Source organism: Periplaneta americana, chromosome 7 (genome assembly GCF_040183065.1).
Source record: "Periplaneta americana isolate PAMFEO1 chromosome 7, P.americana_PAMFEO1_priV1, whole genome shotgun sequence".
Lineage (NCBI taxonomy): Eukaryota > Metazoa > Arthropoda > Insecta > Blattodea > Blattidae > Periplaneta > Periplaneta americana.
This window is the reverse complement of record NC_091123.1, coordinates 11,028,968-11,045,443: the sequence shown is the minus strand read 5'-3', so window position 1 is coordinate 11,045,443 and position 16,476 is coordinate 11,028,968. Positions and strand designations below refer to the sequence as shown.

At 37.1% G+C, this 16,476-nt stretch overlaps 1 long non-coding RNA gene across 1 annotated transcript; it reads left to right on the top strand.

The window, feature by feature from the left end:
• Positions 1 to 1,645: 1,645 nt before the first annotated feature.
• On the top strand, positions 1,646 to 13,083 carry LOC138702913 (uncharacterized). The gene is made up of 7 exons (XR_011332919.1): positions 1,646 to 1,733; positions 4,327 to 4,432; positions 8,526 to 8,658; positions 8,819 to 8,914; positions 9,058 to 9,153; positions 9,362 to 9,451; positions 10,602 to 13,083. It is a non-coding gene; the product is annotated as an uncharacterized lncRNA (long non-coding RNA).
• Positions 13,084 to 16,476: the final 3,393 nt, after the last annotated feature.

Sequence of the window (16,476 nt, the reverse complement as noted above, 5' to 3'; positions counted from 1 at the left end):
TGAGAAACTTTTATCATCCAGTCTGCTGTCGAAAAATCTGAAAGTTAGAATTTATAAAACAGTTATATTACTGGTTGTTCTGTATGGTTGTGAAACTTGGACTCTCACTTTGAGAGAGGAACATAGGTTAAGGGTGTTTGAGAATAAGGTGCTTAGGACAATATTTGGGGCTAAGAGGGATGAAGTTACAGGAGAATGGAGAAAGTTACACAACGCAGAACTGCACGCATTGTATTCTTCACCTGACATAATTAGGAACATTAAATCCAGACGTTTGAGATGGGCAGGTCACGTACCACATATGGGCGAATCCAGAAATGCATATAGAGTGTTAGTTGGGAGGCCAGAGGAAAAAAGACCTTTAGGGAGGCCGAGACGTAGATGGGAAGATAATATTGAAATGGATTTGAGGGAGGTGGGATATGATGATAGAGAATGGATTAATCTTGCTCAGGATAGGGACCAATGGCGGGCTTATGTGAGGGTGGCAATGAACCTCCGGGTTCTTTAAAAGCCAGTAAGTAAGTAAGTATGTGTATATATATGTATATATATATATATATATATATATATATTTTAGTTTTAAGATGTTTTTATTAAAAGTACCAGGTCTCTTGGACCCTTGCCTTTTACAAAAATATGATTTTATAAATTGAAATGTAAATAGGTTTTGTCAAAGACGGAAGTATTTGTTTGAATTTATGTTATGTCTCTTAGTAAAGGGTTGGCATGATGAAGTAGCTTATTCCTGTATGTAATCTGTAGATCTTGAATATGAGCAACCAGGAAGGGTATATGAAGTTCATTGTAGAGTTTGACATTGTTCGTGAGGTAGTGTGCACCAGTGATTGTTCTGCAGACAGCTCTTTGAATTCCTTCCAGACTCTTCAGGTGGCGAGGATGAGCTTGGCCCCATACCTCACAGAAGTAGTGGATGTATGATCTGATGACTGATGTATACAGCAGGACTTTTGCTTTCCTTGAAGTCAGATGTTTGAAAAGTGGATAGAGTGCCATGTATCTTTGAAATGCTTTGTCTTATGTTTTGAATGTGATGCCTGTAAGATAAACGTTTGTCTAGAAGTACTCCAAGATATTTAACTGATGTGGTAAAAGGTATTATTTGGTTTTGAATACTCAGTTGGTCTGTAATCCTGGGAAAACGTGTAAAGACCATCAATTGAGATTTTTCGCCGTTTACTTTTAACCTCCATTTGGTTGACCATTGTGTTAATATATTTAAGGCATTTTGCAAGTTGACACAAGCTGCATGAATATTAAAATGTCTGGTAAATATGACAGTGTTATCAGCATAGAGACTATGTAGGCAGTCCTGCAGTTTTATATAGTGCGCCATGGAATCTGTTGGTTCGTTTCTTCGCGAGATGGCGTTTCGGAGAGTGGTAGCAATGTTGCCAATTGAGCTATTTTGTTAAATGTTACGATTGAAAACTGTTTTTTATTTGCGAACAACTTGTTTTCTCTTTTATATTGCTGAAATAGGGGTTTAGGAACTTTTTACACAGCCGGAAGCGAAAAAATAATGGTTTCTATATTGATAATAAGTAATCTGACGACTTTTTAAGTATTGTTTAGGAATTTTTGCTGATCGAGTGTTGGCAATAACGAAATGCTGTGCATAGAGTGCAAAATGAATATGGCTGACTTATGTGAGGTGCGTAATTTTATTGTGGTGTATTTTTTGGAATAGAAAGTGGATATAAATATAACAGGTAAGAATAGTTTTAGAACTGTGAGAGTTATAAAACAATTAGAGGTACTTGAGAAACTGTGTTTAGTGTAAGAATAGAGTTAAGCGTATGAATGTAGATGCGTAGAAGCTATAGGCGTAGACTACATAGGTAATTTGTATCGAGGTTTGTGGAGCAATGGATTTTAATGTAATAGCTACGGTGATATTGATGAATGTAATTTCGCGGGTTATTTTAGAGTAAGGAACAGACGGTAACGTAGAGAGGGTTTGGAATTGAACGGATTACATCAGCTGCTTGTCTGTGCGGATGACGTGAATATGTCAGAAGAAAATCCACAAACGATTAGGGAAAGCACGGGAATTTTACTGGAAGTAAGTAAAGAGATAGGTAACGAGTACCGGGTACTAGGAAACTACCAATATGGGAAATGCCTGGTATTATTCGGTTGAGAAGCTTTAATCATCCATATTAATCTGAGACGATTCTAACCGGCGTCGGGGTTGTATCCGGCGTGGCTTAGTGGATAAAGCATCAGCACGTAGAGCTGAAAACCCGGGTTCAAATCCCGGCGCCGGAGAGAATTTTTCTCCGTTCCATCACTCTTTCATCATATGATGACGCAGAATATCTGCATGGAAATATCATATGTACTTCGGTACATCAAAATATATATGATATGCGTAATAAATCACTTTGTGATTTAAGACGGCGCCTATACCGTCGGATCCCGGCCAACCAGTCACTCATTCGAGTGCACCTCAACACATGTATGGACTTCGGTCCTGCGTTCATAGACATCTATGACGTAGTGCAGAGGGCGGCCACTAGAGGGAACCCAAGAGATGGAGCTTAATCTGAGACGATTCTAACCGGCGTCGGGGTTGTATCCGGCGTGGCTTAGTGGATAAAGCATCAGCACGTAGAGCTGAAAACCCGGGTTCAAATCCCGGCGCCGGAGAGAATTTTTCTCCGTTCCATCACTCTTTCATCATTTAATCATCCAGTCTGCTGTCAAAAAATCTGAAAGTCAGAATTTATAAAACAGTTATATTACCGGTTGTTCTTTATGGTTGTGAAACTTGGACTCTCACTTTGAGAGAGGAACATAGGTTAAGGGTGTTTGAGAATAAGATGCTTAGGAAAATATTTCGTGCTAAGAGGGATGAAGTTACAGGAGAATGGAGAGTTACACGACACAGAACTGCACGCATTGTATTCTTCACCTGACATCATTAGGAACATTAAATCCAGACGCTTGAGATGGACAGGGCATGTAGCACGTATGGGCGAATCCAGAAATGCATATAGAGTGTTAGTTGGGAGGTCGGAGGGAAAAAGACTGGGATTCTTTTATTATAGGATATCCCCTAATTTTCGTCAAGTTTGACATAAACCAACACGACGAGTAAATAAAACTCACTGAGATATCACCTCAACTAACCCACTAACCTTCTCGCATACGTCGACCACATGACATCACCCCATTCTCCAATCTAGCCAACATATATTCTCATAAACACACTACCAATATCCTATAGTCATATAGACCGAAAAGACTTTTAGGGAGGCCGAGACGTAGATGGGAAGATAATATTAAAATGGATTTGAGAGAGGTGGGATATGATGATAGAGAATGGATTAATCTTGCTCAGGATAGGGACCAATGGCGGGCTTATGTGAGGGCGGCAATGAACCTCCGGGTTCCTTAAAAGCCAGTAAGTAAGTGTATATTTAGTTGGTGATCTTGTCCGTTTTGAATGACTAGACCTAGTGATAACGGTTCGAGAAGATTTTTCGGCTGGAAAAGTAGTTAAAAGGGGGGGGGGGTCAATGTTGGAATCGTTTTCATTTTGGTGTGATTGTGATTTGAATTTGGTACTTGGCAAGATTTTCGTAATGAGTAATGTTGGGTTAATATGAGGAGGAAGTAAAAAGGTTCTGTTTGGAATATCGTCCCCCTATCTTCTTAGAACTGTTAGAATATCATATTAAGTGTTTCCATGAAACGAAACAGGCTACATGCGTGGAGCACTTCCTTAAGAATCCACAGACCTTTGGCGATAGACGAGACTTGTGTCTCTCGTCGAAAATTTGGCGAAGGCCGAGTTTTAAGACAAAATGAATGGGTGTTTGGCAGTGTTGAAAGAGGATCAGCTGCCTGCTTCTTAGCTAAGGTTGAATGATGCGATGCTGACACTTTGTAGACCCTAACACTGGTGCACACACTGAAACTATTGTATTGAGTCAACGTGGCAGAAATTAAAACATAATATGATATGATACGATATATATTTCTCAATGTACTCGGTCTTAAAACATAATATGAAGAAGTGCTATGGCCTCGGTGGTGTCAGTGGCCCACGTTTCGATGACCATCTGCAAGAATTCATGTCGTGGAAAGCATTTTCAGATCGGACTTAGTTTATTTATTTTGCAATTGAGTTCAGGACTTGTGCTTTTGTCAAAATGAAAACTTTGTAATATTGTAAAACGTTAATCAGCATTACCAGTTGCAGTAGTTGTAACAAGATGGGGGATATTTCGAAATAGTACCAGTATAGAATGTACATTGCAGTTAAGATTGAAATGATATGTTAGAATTTGTTTACAGATTGTACATGGACTTGTGGAGGATGACTGCTCCCCGTTTTCCCCGAGACCGATGAGGACTGGTATGAAGATTTGAAAGACTTTGACAGGAAGGTTGTATGCTTAAGGTAGGATTATGAACTATTGGAATGAAATAGATGTATATAGGCCTAAATGATTATTTTGAGGCTTATATTTAGAATTTGTTAGGAAGGAAATGAGTGGGAGGAGTTTTGCTCGGTTTGGTTTTGACTTTGCTAGGTGATGACACTGTAATATTTTAACAATAGGTACCAAATAATTGCGGTAGCTAAACATAGACTACAAATCGGGGGTTTAGAGTAATAACAGCGTATCTACAAAATTGGCCATTTTGACATATCTACATCATTACTGACTTGGGGAACCAATCTATTTAATGACAAAACAACGGAACGTCTATCTTTAACTGTTACGGAAATAGTGTGCTGCATATCTACAAATGCACGTGATTATTTATTGTCAGAACAACGAATCACCTTACACGTTAATTTGGCTCCATATTTTATGCTATGGTGTTGAATGTCAGAACAGCGTATGTGTAGATCCGTTGTTTTGTCTCTAAATGCGTATCATTTGTTTTTAGATACGAAATCATAATACAGAGTATCTGCATCCTTATATTCACTCACTGTTGGCGTAATCCTTGAAATAAAAGATTTTAAAAATGATTGTTATCCCTAGTGCACTCCAATTATACATATTACCGGTACTGTCAGTCATGCAAAGATATCGTTCAGTGAACTTGTGCTGAGCAATCAACGTGTTTCTTAGAGGAATAAAAATTCCTGATCTCCTGAAAAAAATGAAAAATGTGTTACTGAAGAGACTTCAGATTCATTTAATTTCTGCAATGTCTTTTCAACATCAAGGATCAATACTGAAACCTGCAATAGTAAGATTATATACTGGTAATGTTGTTTCATTACTCGTCATTAATATTCAATTTTAGAATTTTGATGGAATCAACAGATGTCATGTGCGTTATAATATTGCTTATAAACCATTTTACTTAAAAATTAGTTACTACGTAAATACTTCAAGTCAAAACTATCCCATTATGCACATTCAGAAAATTACGACCATATTCCAATCAATTGCTGGATGGTCAGTTAAACCGAAAGATTGCTCAAAATGTGTAAGGAAATGCAATTTCAAATTTACTCAGGCTGAGTGCCTAGCAATTCATGAAGAATTTTGGAATTTAAATGACACAGATAAGCAGCTTTTAACCAAAGATAAATGGTGAAAAATGGCAAGTTTGTCAGGCCTTGTTCCTTGCAACACTCGATTTGCCTGAATCGTTCATAAGTGAAATGCTGTATGTATAAAAGGAATGAACATAATATAATATTTCGAAAGATCAAAGAGGACAGCACAAACCAGCTTCGCTAAGTCAGGTGTTGTAATGGAAAGAATTACATTTCATATTAATGGTTTTCCAAAAATAATATCACATCGAAATATATTGTAACTTTATTTCAAATCAACAACAATGTAAATTTATTATCTCAACAATAATTCCTTTCTACAATTCACCTTAAACGCTCTCGTCAACAATAGGATTTTCACTCAACACAGTATTCGTTATAGCACTCCACTGACGACAATGACAATTTACTTGGACTATTACGAACAACAATGAACTGTTAATTTTAACTAATGTTCATAAAGCACTATTTACACATCAGAACTGTCAGTTCTCAGTTCACAGTTCTTCTAGCTCAGTCACTAGAGTTCACAGTATCTCGAACCACAGACCTTCAGAGACAGTCCACTGTACTCGAACTCAGGCCTTCGGATGCTGACACAGTTGCGGACGCACACTCGAGTCGAACTCCGGTACACAAGACTGGCTTGCTTGCTCTGGCTTACTCACTGAATGGCTGAATAAACTGAAAACTCAAACTGCTAAAGTTCGCTCGCGTTTCTTCTTTTATAACCACAGCGACGTAACCTAGAAAGTTCCGAGTTCGCGATATTTCGACGCGTGTGTCCTTTCTCGAATCATCTCGCACGCTGCTGCTCCCCTCCTTCACCGCGCATAGCCATGCCCCAGGAGGCAGATGCGCACGCACCCGCCAAAAACACAGCCGACTTAGCCTCTCCTCCATCGGTCGTGAGATCGAATCTCACGTGGGCGTCACAATATTCACAACATAGAATTTAACTTGCCCTTCTATTTGCCTAAAATGATTTGTGCGATACATGCTACAGTTTTTCTCATATGAATACCACAGACAAAGAAATTCACTGTCAAGATCAGGATGCTCACAATGAACAGAAATGTTTAGTGAGGGCTAGAAAAGAGAACATTGAGGCGGAAGCTGCAACTGAAAAAATCCATTTAGCTGACTTTGATCTGGAGACTGTCTGCTACTGTCCCAAAACAGATGCTAAAGCATTATTTTATGGGCGAAGATTGACTGTGTACAACTCAACTGTATACAATACAACTTCTATAGAGAATTGCATGTTATGTGGAGTGAAAGAACTGCCAAACGTGGATCTGCAGAAGTTGATTCATGTCTTTTAGTTCCGTACAAAAAATGCAGATGGTAAGGAATGGAATTCCTTTTTCAGCGGTGGACAAACCAGAAATGTAAAATATGTCTGTTATGTTTCTGCATGCTGTTGAGCATCTTGACACCCTGTAATCAATGATATGTCCTTTGAGTCAGGTTCACTCACAAATAGAGTGTGACTCTGATCATGTCTCAGTAGAGAAAAGTACAAAATTATTTCACATCGGGATGATTCACTACTGTCACAATGACAAACAAAAAATACCATGTAATTGAAATTCAGCATGTATCGAATTTTTCAGAACTGAGGTGCCACATGATAAAGGACAGAAAAGTTTTCAGTGATGTAAATAATGTCAATTGGCTCAAAATGGTCTGGTTTCAGTACAGGAAAGAAGACTTAGAACACATTTATTTTAAATACAGCAACAGGACTTCTCAAGAATTTGGACTTAGAAGAATACTAATCCGCAGAAGTAAAACAAGAATGCGAGATTCTTTCACAATTCAGCCTTTGTTTTCTTCTCCAGTTCCTATTGAGAAACAAACACTTAAAAATCTTCTGGATGTACGCAATATGGGGATTATTCCTGAGCAGTACCATCACAATGCTATAAAGTCATTAATAAATGATGTTACAGACGGGAAAGAAGCAAAAGTTAATGTAGGTGATTATGATGATGATGATAATGTTGATGATAATCAGCATTGTGATGCACTTGGAGAGCTATGATAAGTAGAGAAATCCGGTTAAGAAAGCCAGCTACAACGCCTAGTAGGTGGACAATCGTGCTAATCACACGATACCTCTATTCTAGTTAGATTTCACCTCTGCTTAGACATCTGTGCCTGAGGCCAGCAGCTGGCTGGTCGGTCTGGACCCTTAAAGTGCTGTAGCCCTACGAATTATATTATTATTATTATTATTATTATTATTATTATTATTACTGAGGACCATTCCTTTTTCAATATAATAGTTTTTGTTTCAGTGATACAGGTTTTTGTAAAATTCATTTCGGTTAGTTCGGTAAATTATGGTATATTGCCATCAGTTTAGTATTTTAAACATTTTGGCATATTATCCAGCATCTTGCTAATCAATATCAGAAGAAAGACTTATAAAACTGTTTGTTTCACAATAATTAGATGTAATTAAACAATAATATATAAATACTTCAGTGCATTATTTCTATTGTCATTAATATTAAAATCAAGTGTAACTTGCAAAAAGAACAATTTATTTAAAGTCAAAACAACGTATCTACAACACAATCTTTTTTTTTTTTCTTACGTAACACTTAGCTTAAACACAAAAAAAATTGTTGAGCAGATGTAAACATACTCTAATAACAACGAGTTATAACATATGTCGCACACAATAACATAGGCCATAACAGTGATAGTGTTTCAGTTGTTGCAAAACTTCTTTTGCATTTATCTCAAAACATGAATTTTGTAGATATGTCGTTATGACTCTGAACCCCCGAAAAATTACAATGTATAAAAAATTGCAAAGACAATATTAAAGAAATAAAGACTAAAGCATTGCGGATTAATATTCTTGAAGATATAGTGCATTTAGTAGTAGCAATGCAGTTTCCATATCTTTGTGTTTCATAGGTTACTTAAACGACTTTTGAAATGTGTCTTGTTTCAGGACATTTTGTGGCAGTTTGGGAGTAGGTGTTTGATTCTGTGGAGTGACACAGAAGATGGTAGTGAAGGGCAGTGTTAGAGGAGATGGGAGGCAACTGTGGAGGAAATTGCAGTCACGATACATGCATAAACTGGTAAACATGGATTACTAACTAATGTCGATATCTGAAGTCAGTAAATTAGCAGTAATAAGATGTGCTTGTTCTGTTATCAGTGCATATCTTGCTGTTTGATAGGTTGCAGAAAATGTAAGGTGCTTGTAAAGAAATGTGATGGTGAGGTGTCCTGTTGCAGGATATCATGGGGCAGTTGCGGACTGAAGACGACTCTGGGACAGGAGATGGGAGACAACTGTAAATGAAATAGCAGTCAGGAATCATGCATAAACTGGTAAACGTGGATTAGTAACTAATGTCGATATTTAAAGATGGTAAATTAGCAGTAAGAATATGTTCACGTTGTATTAGTCCATATGTTGCTGTTTCATAGGTTGTGAAAAATGTAAAATGTGATTGTCATGTGTCTTGTTGCAGGATATTTTGGGGCAGCTGTGGACTGGAGACGGGTCTGGGACAGGAGATGGGAAAGAGCTGTGGATCAAATACCAGTCAGGAAACATGGATAAACTGGTAAACATGGATTACTAAGTAATGCCAATATTTAGACACAGTAAATTAGCAGTAGTAATAATACAGTTATAGAATGTAGTTAAGAATTAAAATTTTGTGTATTTAGGTTTTTGAAATGTGGATATTCTGTTATCAGTGGAGTTTGCTTATGTTGCGGGAAATGTAAGCCACTTGTAAAGAAGTGTGATTGCTATGTTTGTTGTTTCAGGGTATTTTGGGACAGTTTGGGGGACTCTGGGGGAGGTAATGAGGCGGCTCTGTGTCAGGAGATGTCATGGACTTGTGCGTGCATGAATTGGTAAATATGGATTGCTAACTAATGTCAGTGTTTAGGACCAGTGGTTAGGTGAGATGAGCAGAATATTAGATTAAATAAATAAAACTAGCTTCAGTGCATTCACTTGATTGTCGATTGAGATACAATTAATGAAAGTTGAATTGAAACAAAGTAAAAGATTGAGCATTCTCTTGATTATGTTGAGATAGAATGAATTAAACTTTAATTGAAATGGATGAATGTGTTCACTTGATTATATTGAGAAGAATTAATGGAAGTTTAATGGAAACATTATAAAAGCTTTAGTGCATTGGCTTGATTATATCGAGACAGAAGGGATGAAAGAAAGTGAAATTGAAATAATATAGAAGCTTGAGTGTGTTCACTTGATTATAATCGGAATTAATGAAAATTTAATTGAAATAACATGAAAGGGTCCACACCTGTGGGGTAACGGTAAGTGTGTCTGGCCGTGAAACCAGGTGGCCCGGGTTCGAATCCTGGTCGGGGCAAGTTACCTGGTTGAGGTTTTTCCGGGGTTTTCCCTCTACCCAATACGAGCAAATGCTAGGTAACTTTCGGTGCTGGACCCCAGATTCATTTCACCGGCATTATCACCTTCATTTCATTCAGACGCTAAATAACATAGATGTTGATACAGCGTCGTAAAATAACCCAATAAAAACATGAAAGGTAGAGTGCATTTACTTGATTATATTGAGATACAATGAATGAAATAAACTTTAATTGAAATGGATGAGTGCGTTCATTTGATTATATTGAGATAGAATGGTAATAGTAGAATAACCAGAGTTTCCAAAGGGAAAAGTGGGACAATTTTACTTAAACTTGACTTAAGTATGTACTATTCATTTGCTGTCTATTGCTATAGCGTTTTAAGATTAGTTTATTGGTATTCTGGAAATTTTTTCCACCTGAGTGCAGTCCTGTTAGGTGAAATAGTAATTCGCGTCTCTAGTAAAATTCGGGAAATGCAAGTGTCCTGAAGTTTTTGTTGGGACAGTGGGACAATTGTGTGAAAACTGGGATGTCTGTTTAGCCTAAATTAATAGTAGGCCTACAAGAAATGAGGAAATGGAAAAAGGAATTGTAAGATGAAGTGATATTTTGGATAACACTGAGCTGACATCATTATGAATTTCTCCTCCAGATATTTCGTCTGCCAGTCAGGGGACGACCACAGCTTTTCCTGAGACCGATGAGCAAGATTGTTAAGAAGAAGTGAAGAATTTAAAGAGGACATGGGAAGGAGTGAAGGATTTCAAGAGGACATCAGGAGTGAAGGATTTCAAGAGGACATCAGAAGGCATGAAGAATTTCAAGAGGACATCAGTCAAGGGAACATCAGAAGGAGTGAATGATTTGAAGAGGAATGCCCCCAGCTTAAGGTTGGAAAGAATGATAATGCTCAGTACATTAGAATAGATTATATACAGGTTGAACCGAAAGTAATGTCAGTAATTCTGGTGGGATATTCCTTGAGTAAAGAGGAACAAAAAAAGTGAAATAGAATTTTGCTACCATTTTGAATAGTTGTGCAGAAAAACGTGTGTTTTAAAATACATAAATTATGACAACGTGACGCTGCACCCTACAACCAACTGGGAGTAACACATTAAGTTGTGTTGCTCTGAACAAACCAATAAGGCACGCTTCTTTCAAACTAAATAGATAAGATTAAGAAATATGTCTATATTGTAGAGATCGTGAACAATAATGATGCATATTTGACTTTATGAAAACAAAATTTTAAAACATTTAGGAGGAGGGGAGGGGGAATATGGTATGCTTATTTGACGTTGAAGTAAGGAACAAAATTGAAATACGGTGTGATGAAATATTTTGGGCCTTGAATGACGTCATTGCTAGTTAGTGAGCCTTGTCTTGAAGGGGCGGCAGTGTGGGATAGAGAGAGAGTGAAGTACTTTGTGACCAGACAGGTAGTTGAAGAACTAACAAGACCAATATTGCCAGTCACTTTGTCCATTGCCAATGAGCATTTTCATGGTTGGAGCTTACTTCCAATGTGGAAGGATAATACAGGGAGAATATCATTACGATGTGGAATGCCATATGAATGAATTTTGCCTCTCTTATCCAGAATTTCAGCAGGTACCCAGAGAAAATGTAACAAGGGCAGTTAAGAAGTTAGTTGGATGTGTTGTAATCAGTTTGTAATTGTCACAGTAATATAAATGTTTTTCTTCATAATGATTTTGTTTATTGGCCTTTTGAGTGATCTGTTAATGATCAAATTTCTCTGTTTCATACGGTTTTAGCCTTTCCTTTACTCATTTACCGATTGGATAGGTAAATATTATGTACGGTATTTATCTGGGCATTCCTATAGTTTGAATACGATACCATAATTTTGCTTGTCATAGATATGTCACCCTCGTTTGCATTTGAGTACTACGGTATGGGAGTTAAGTTTGCAGTTTAACAAGTCTTGCAAATAGAGTTGATGCCCCAATAGTTGACTATTTCGTGAAAGTATATAGTACAGTATTATTTTAATTCTTTTTTTGCATCTTTAATAGTTAGATTTAATTGAGAAATTAAATAAGAAAAGTAGTGAATAATTTAGAGGGAAAAATTGTTCCGGGGCCGGGTATCGAACCCGGGACCTTGGTTAAACATACCAACGCTCTACCAGCTGAGCTACCTGGGAACTCTACCTGACACCGATCCAACATTTTCCCTCTATATCCACAGACCTCAAAGTGGGCTGACAACCGTCAGGCAACCAACATTGAGTGCACACTAACTCTGTGTGACTTAAATTGTGTGTTTTCTGTTAACGAACAGTGATGTGTATTATGCAAATCAAGCTTTCAGGTATAACTCCCTTTGAAGTTGATATGAATAATTTTGAGGGAAAAATTGTTCCGGGGCCGGGTATTGAACCTGTTGAAAAGCGGTGTTGCGAATGTTATTGTAAGATTCCCTTAAGCTGGTGAGGTTGAAATGAAAAATGAACTTGTGGTAATTGTTAGTTATTATGGCAGGTCCCATTGAGTCGGCATAAAATCCTAGGGTTTTTATGGGCTGGGTATGGATAGAGCCATATCTGAGGATGAACCTGGAATTGTAAGGATTCTTGTTTTAGATTTTATGTCCCGGAAGTTTCTTACATTTATTTCACCATTTTTAATTCCACAGGTTTTTTGATTTCTTGTTTGGGGATCTAATACATAGACAGTTTCATTAATCTGGTATGTATGATCAAAAGTAGAAGTGTTGGGTTTAGAGTGATGCTCTGTTAGAATTCTCAACCGATTACCTTGTCTTTGGATATACTCATTGATTTTCGGAGAGGACAAGAAGACGTGGTCCAATGCGTGGTAGTAGGGACCATAATTATAGAACATTAAATGGAAGTTGTTTAGTCGTGGAATGAATGGAGAAGTTGTATTTCGTAATTATAGCAGTTACAAGCTCTGAGAGGGTGGTGAATTTATCGTGGTCTGTTGAAATACATAGTTTTTCAAGAAGAATGGAATTTAATTGTTGTACAGTTGAATTAGACAAAGAATTGAAAGGAGTGGTAGTGTGGTATTTAATGTTTGTGGTTTTATATAACTCTGAAATTTAGAGGGTTTTATCGTGTTGAAAAAAAAAAAAATAGGAAATTGGACATTGTCTTATTCAATTGTTGGATACAGAATGGTTCCTAGTAGAGGAAATGTGGATTCATAATACTGGTGACAGACTACAATCACTAATAGCGATTATCGACCCATTTGCGATCGGGTTTGTAGTGTGTCACCATCCCGATTGTGATCAGGAGCTAAATCCTGTTTCCAGAACAAGATAATCGTGTTGAGGCACGGCCCAGTGGAAGAAAGTAACATTTTAGTAATCTTTGGTTTCGAATCACCTTGATTTATGTTATTTAGGAAGTTGTGATAACTTCTGCTGTGGAATTTTGTTACCCCTTCCATTGTATTATATAAAATAGAAACGAAAATGAATGGCTAGAAAATGAATTTGGCTACTATTATACGTAGTGGAGAAATTTAATGCAGATGTGAGAGAAGTAAAAAGAGAAATATATTAACAAATGACAGACGAATTATTCATATTTCATATATATAGAGAGCAATAGAAGGCTGCTGAAAGGTTTTTCATTTCAATGGATTGCAAACTGGAACTGGTTTGTTTTTCAGATTTTCAATTTCAGTCTCCATTATGACGCTATCGTTGAGGTTAGGGTTGATTTTAAAAATATGTTTTATTACAAAATAATATAAATTTTTGGCATGATGATAAAAATTTTGTAGGTTATAAAATCTCTTTTGAAAATAATATAAATTCTATCAGTTTACATTGTAAAGCATATAGCAATTTTAGAAATAAATTCCCATTGCTGACCAGACAGGACCTAGTGTGTCACCACATTTTCGGTAATCGCGATTTGACTTGATTGCGATTGGTACTGTAGTCTGTCATGAGTATAACTGAATTACAAGTGCTACTATTAATCAAAATTTTTTGTTGGAATAAGTTGACAAACTGTAATTAGGATGTATGATTTGAGGCTTTCTCGGCGTTGGTTCGCTAATATGTTTTCGCGGGATATCAGCCGAGTTAAGATTTTTTCCAAAATCTTAACTCGGCTGATATCCCGCGAAAACATATTAGCGAGTGTAATTAGGATTATTATTAATATTATTTTGATGGCTGGGTTATACGAAAAATCTCTTGATGTTGATTTTCATCTTGACACTTATTGGTACAGTAGGGAGAATTAACCTGAGTGTCATACTCGTTTGAGAATTGAGGTGAATCGGTCTGAGGATCATACTGATGTTCTGGTTGAAACATTTATCCTAAAGAATATGTCTTGAAATGGTTCTGCATGTGAATTTCATTTCCTCTTACGGTTGAAATAGGTTGTGGGAAACTTTGGTTTGGTCAGTTAACACGAATGAAGTGTCTACCAATATTATTTGGGTAGGGTAAGGAGCTGTGATTTGAAAGGTTGTTGGTTCGTAGGCTGTGAAGGTTTAAAATTCTGTTGAGTTGGATTAGGAGTTGAAAATTGTCGGTTCTGAGGAACGAATTGATTGTTTGGTTTTCCTTGTGTAGCAAAAATTGGATATGTGAATGGATTATGTCTCGGGGTCGACCTGATTGGCAGGTTGGTATAGCGCTGGCACTCAGTTTTATTGAATTCTTCCAGACTTGGGTCACTTGTCAATTCTGTCATAGCCCTGTGATAGTGTGTCATCCTACATTGAGTCCAGCTAATGTGCACTGTGGTCCCGCACCGTGGCATTGTGGTCTAAGGCATCTGCCTAGGACTCACGTTATGGAATGCGCGCTGGTTCGAGTCCTCATGGGGGAAGAAATGTTCTCATGAAATTTCGGTCAGTGTATGGGACTGGTGCCCACCCAGCATCGTGATGCACTTGGGGAACTACGATAGGTAGTGAAATCTGGTTGCGAATGCCAGCTATAACGGCTGGGGGGGGGATCATTGTGCTAACCACATGATACCTCCATTCTGGTTGGATGATCGTCCACCTCTGCTTCGGCATGTGGGCGTGAGGCCAGCAGCCGGCTGGTCGGTCTAGGCCCTTCATGGGCTGTAGTGCCATGGATTATTATTAATGTACACTGTGACTCTTATCCTTGTGAGGTAATAAGAGGGATGACTTGAAGTGAGGAGTTATTTTCTTAGTGATAATTGTTAGATTGTATGACTGGTTACCAAGTCGAACCAAACAGATTTTTGCCGTGTATTATAATATTATAATAATATAAATAATTAGATCCTTAGGTTTTGGGGCATTGGGGCTGGGATATGTAACTCGTGTACCACCCTATACCACTCGTAGCTCCAAGTTATCCATCAACAAGGTGTCAAGGCCTTAGTGTGTAGAAACTCGCACTGCATTAGTGATATTAATTGAAATCGACAGGCGGGAAAGGCCGAAAATATTTCATCACATGGTAGTAATGTTATGAAACAAGTGTATAAAGTAATAATTGTATAACATTGAAATAAAAATGAGTTTCATATGTGTGTGTGTGTGTGTGTGTATTTTTTAGGACAGTTTTCTAGAAGAACATCACATTTGTAAGATATATAATTCATCATGGTTGTTGGGGAGGGGAGGGGGGGGGGAAGGTTGCTATGAGAAATGTGTTATATTAGAAATTGTAGCAGTGGAAAATGGTTTCATAATGTTAACTTTTTTATACAAGTTACACATTCTTAATAGAATTCATGGCATATTAGGCATGATTTTCACCAACAATGAAGACTGTTTGTAATGCTGATGTAGGAAGAATTATATTTTCAAACTCTTTGAGTCAATTTGAATTACATATTCGGTGAAGACAGACAATAAGAAATACTTATTTTACATCATAAAAATGTAATTACTGATATAAAAAAAATCTCCTTTTGTTGTAGTACAAGAATTTTCTTGAGCCAGTTAGAAATAGTTGATTTCCACTTCAATTTTTTGAGTAGTATTGGGTAAACTTACATAGAAGAAATGAAATTTCTCGAGCCATTTTTAAAAGCAATTGTGTTACGTCCCTTTTTTTCGTTGCATACGTGAGCTGATTCTGTCCAGGCAGGTTTACAGTGTTGTCACAGTGGAACAAAAGTTTTCATTGGTTTGGATTACATTTGTGCACATTTCATCTATCATCATAATATACTCCTCTGTTAAACTGAGTGAGCATATTGGGAATTAATTGAATAGCTTTCCCAAAATATGCTATGAGGTGTTTCATATGAAATAATTTTTTTCTCAAAAAGGAAGCAGAAAGGAGCAAAATTGTATTAAAGTTTTTTGTTTGAAACAAGTGAAATTAATGACATTACTTATGGTTCAACCTGTAGATGTAAGAGCACCTATAGTCGACAAGACATCTGTAGTTGACACCAATTTTTAAAATGAATTTGTGTTTTCTCTAAGGTTGACAGCTATGTCGTCAAGTTTAGATTGTGAAGTTGAAATTTTATAACTAGTTTAAACATGCTTCTCACAGTGTGCATGAATATC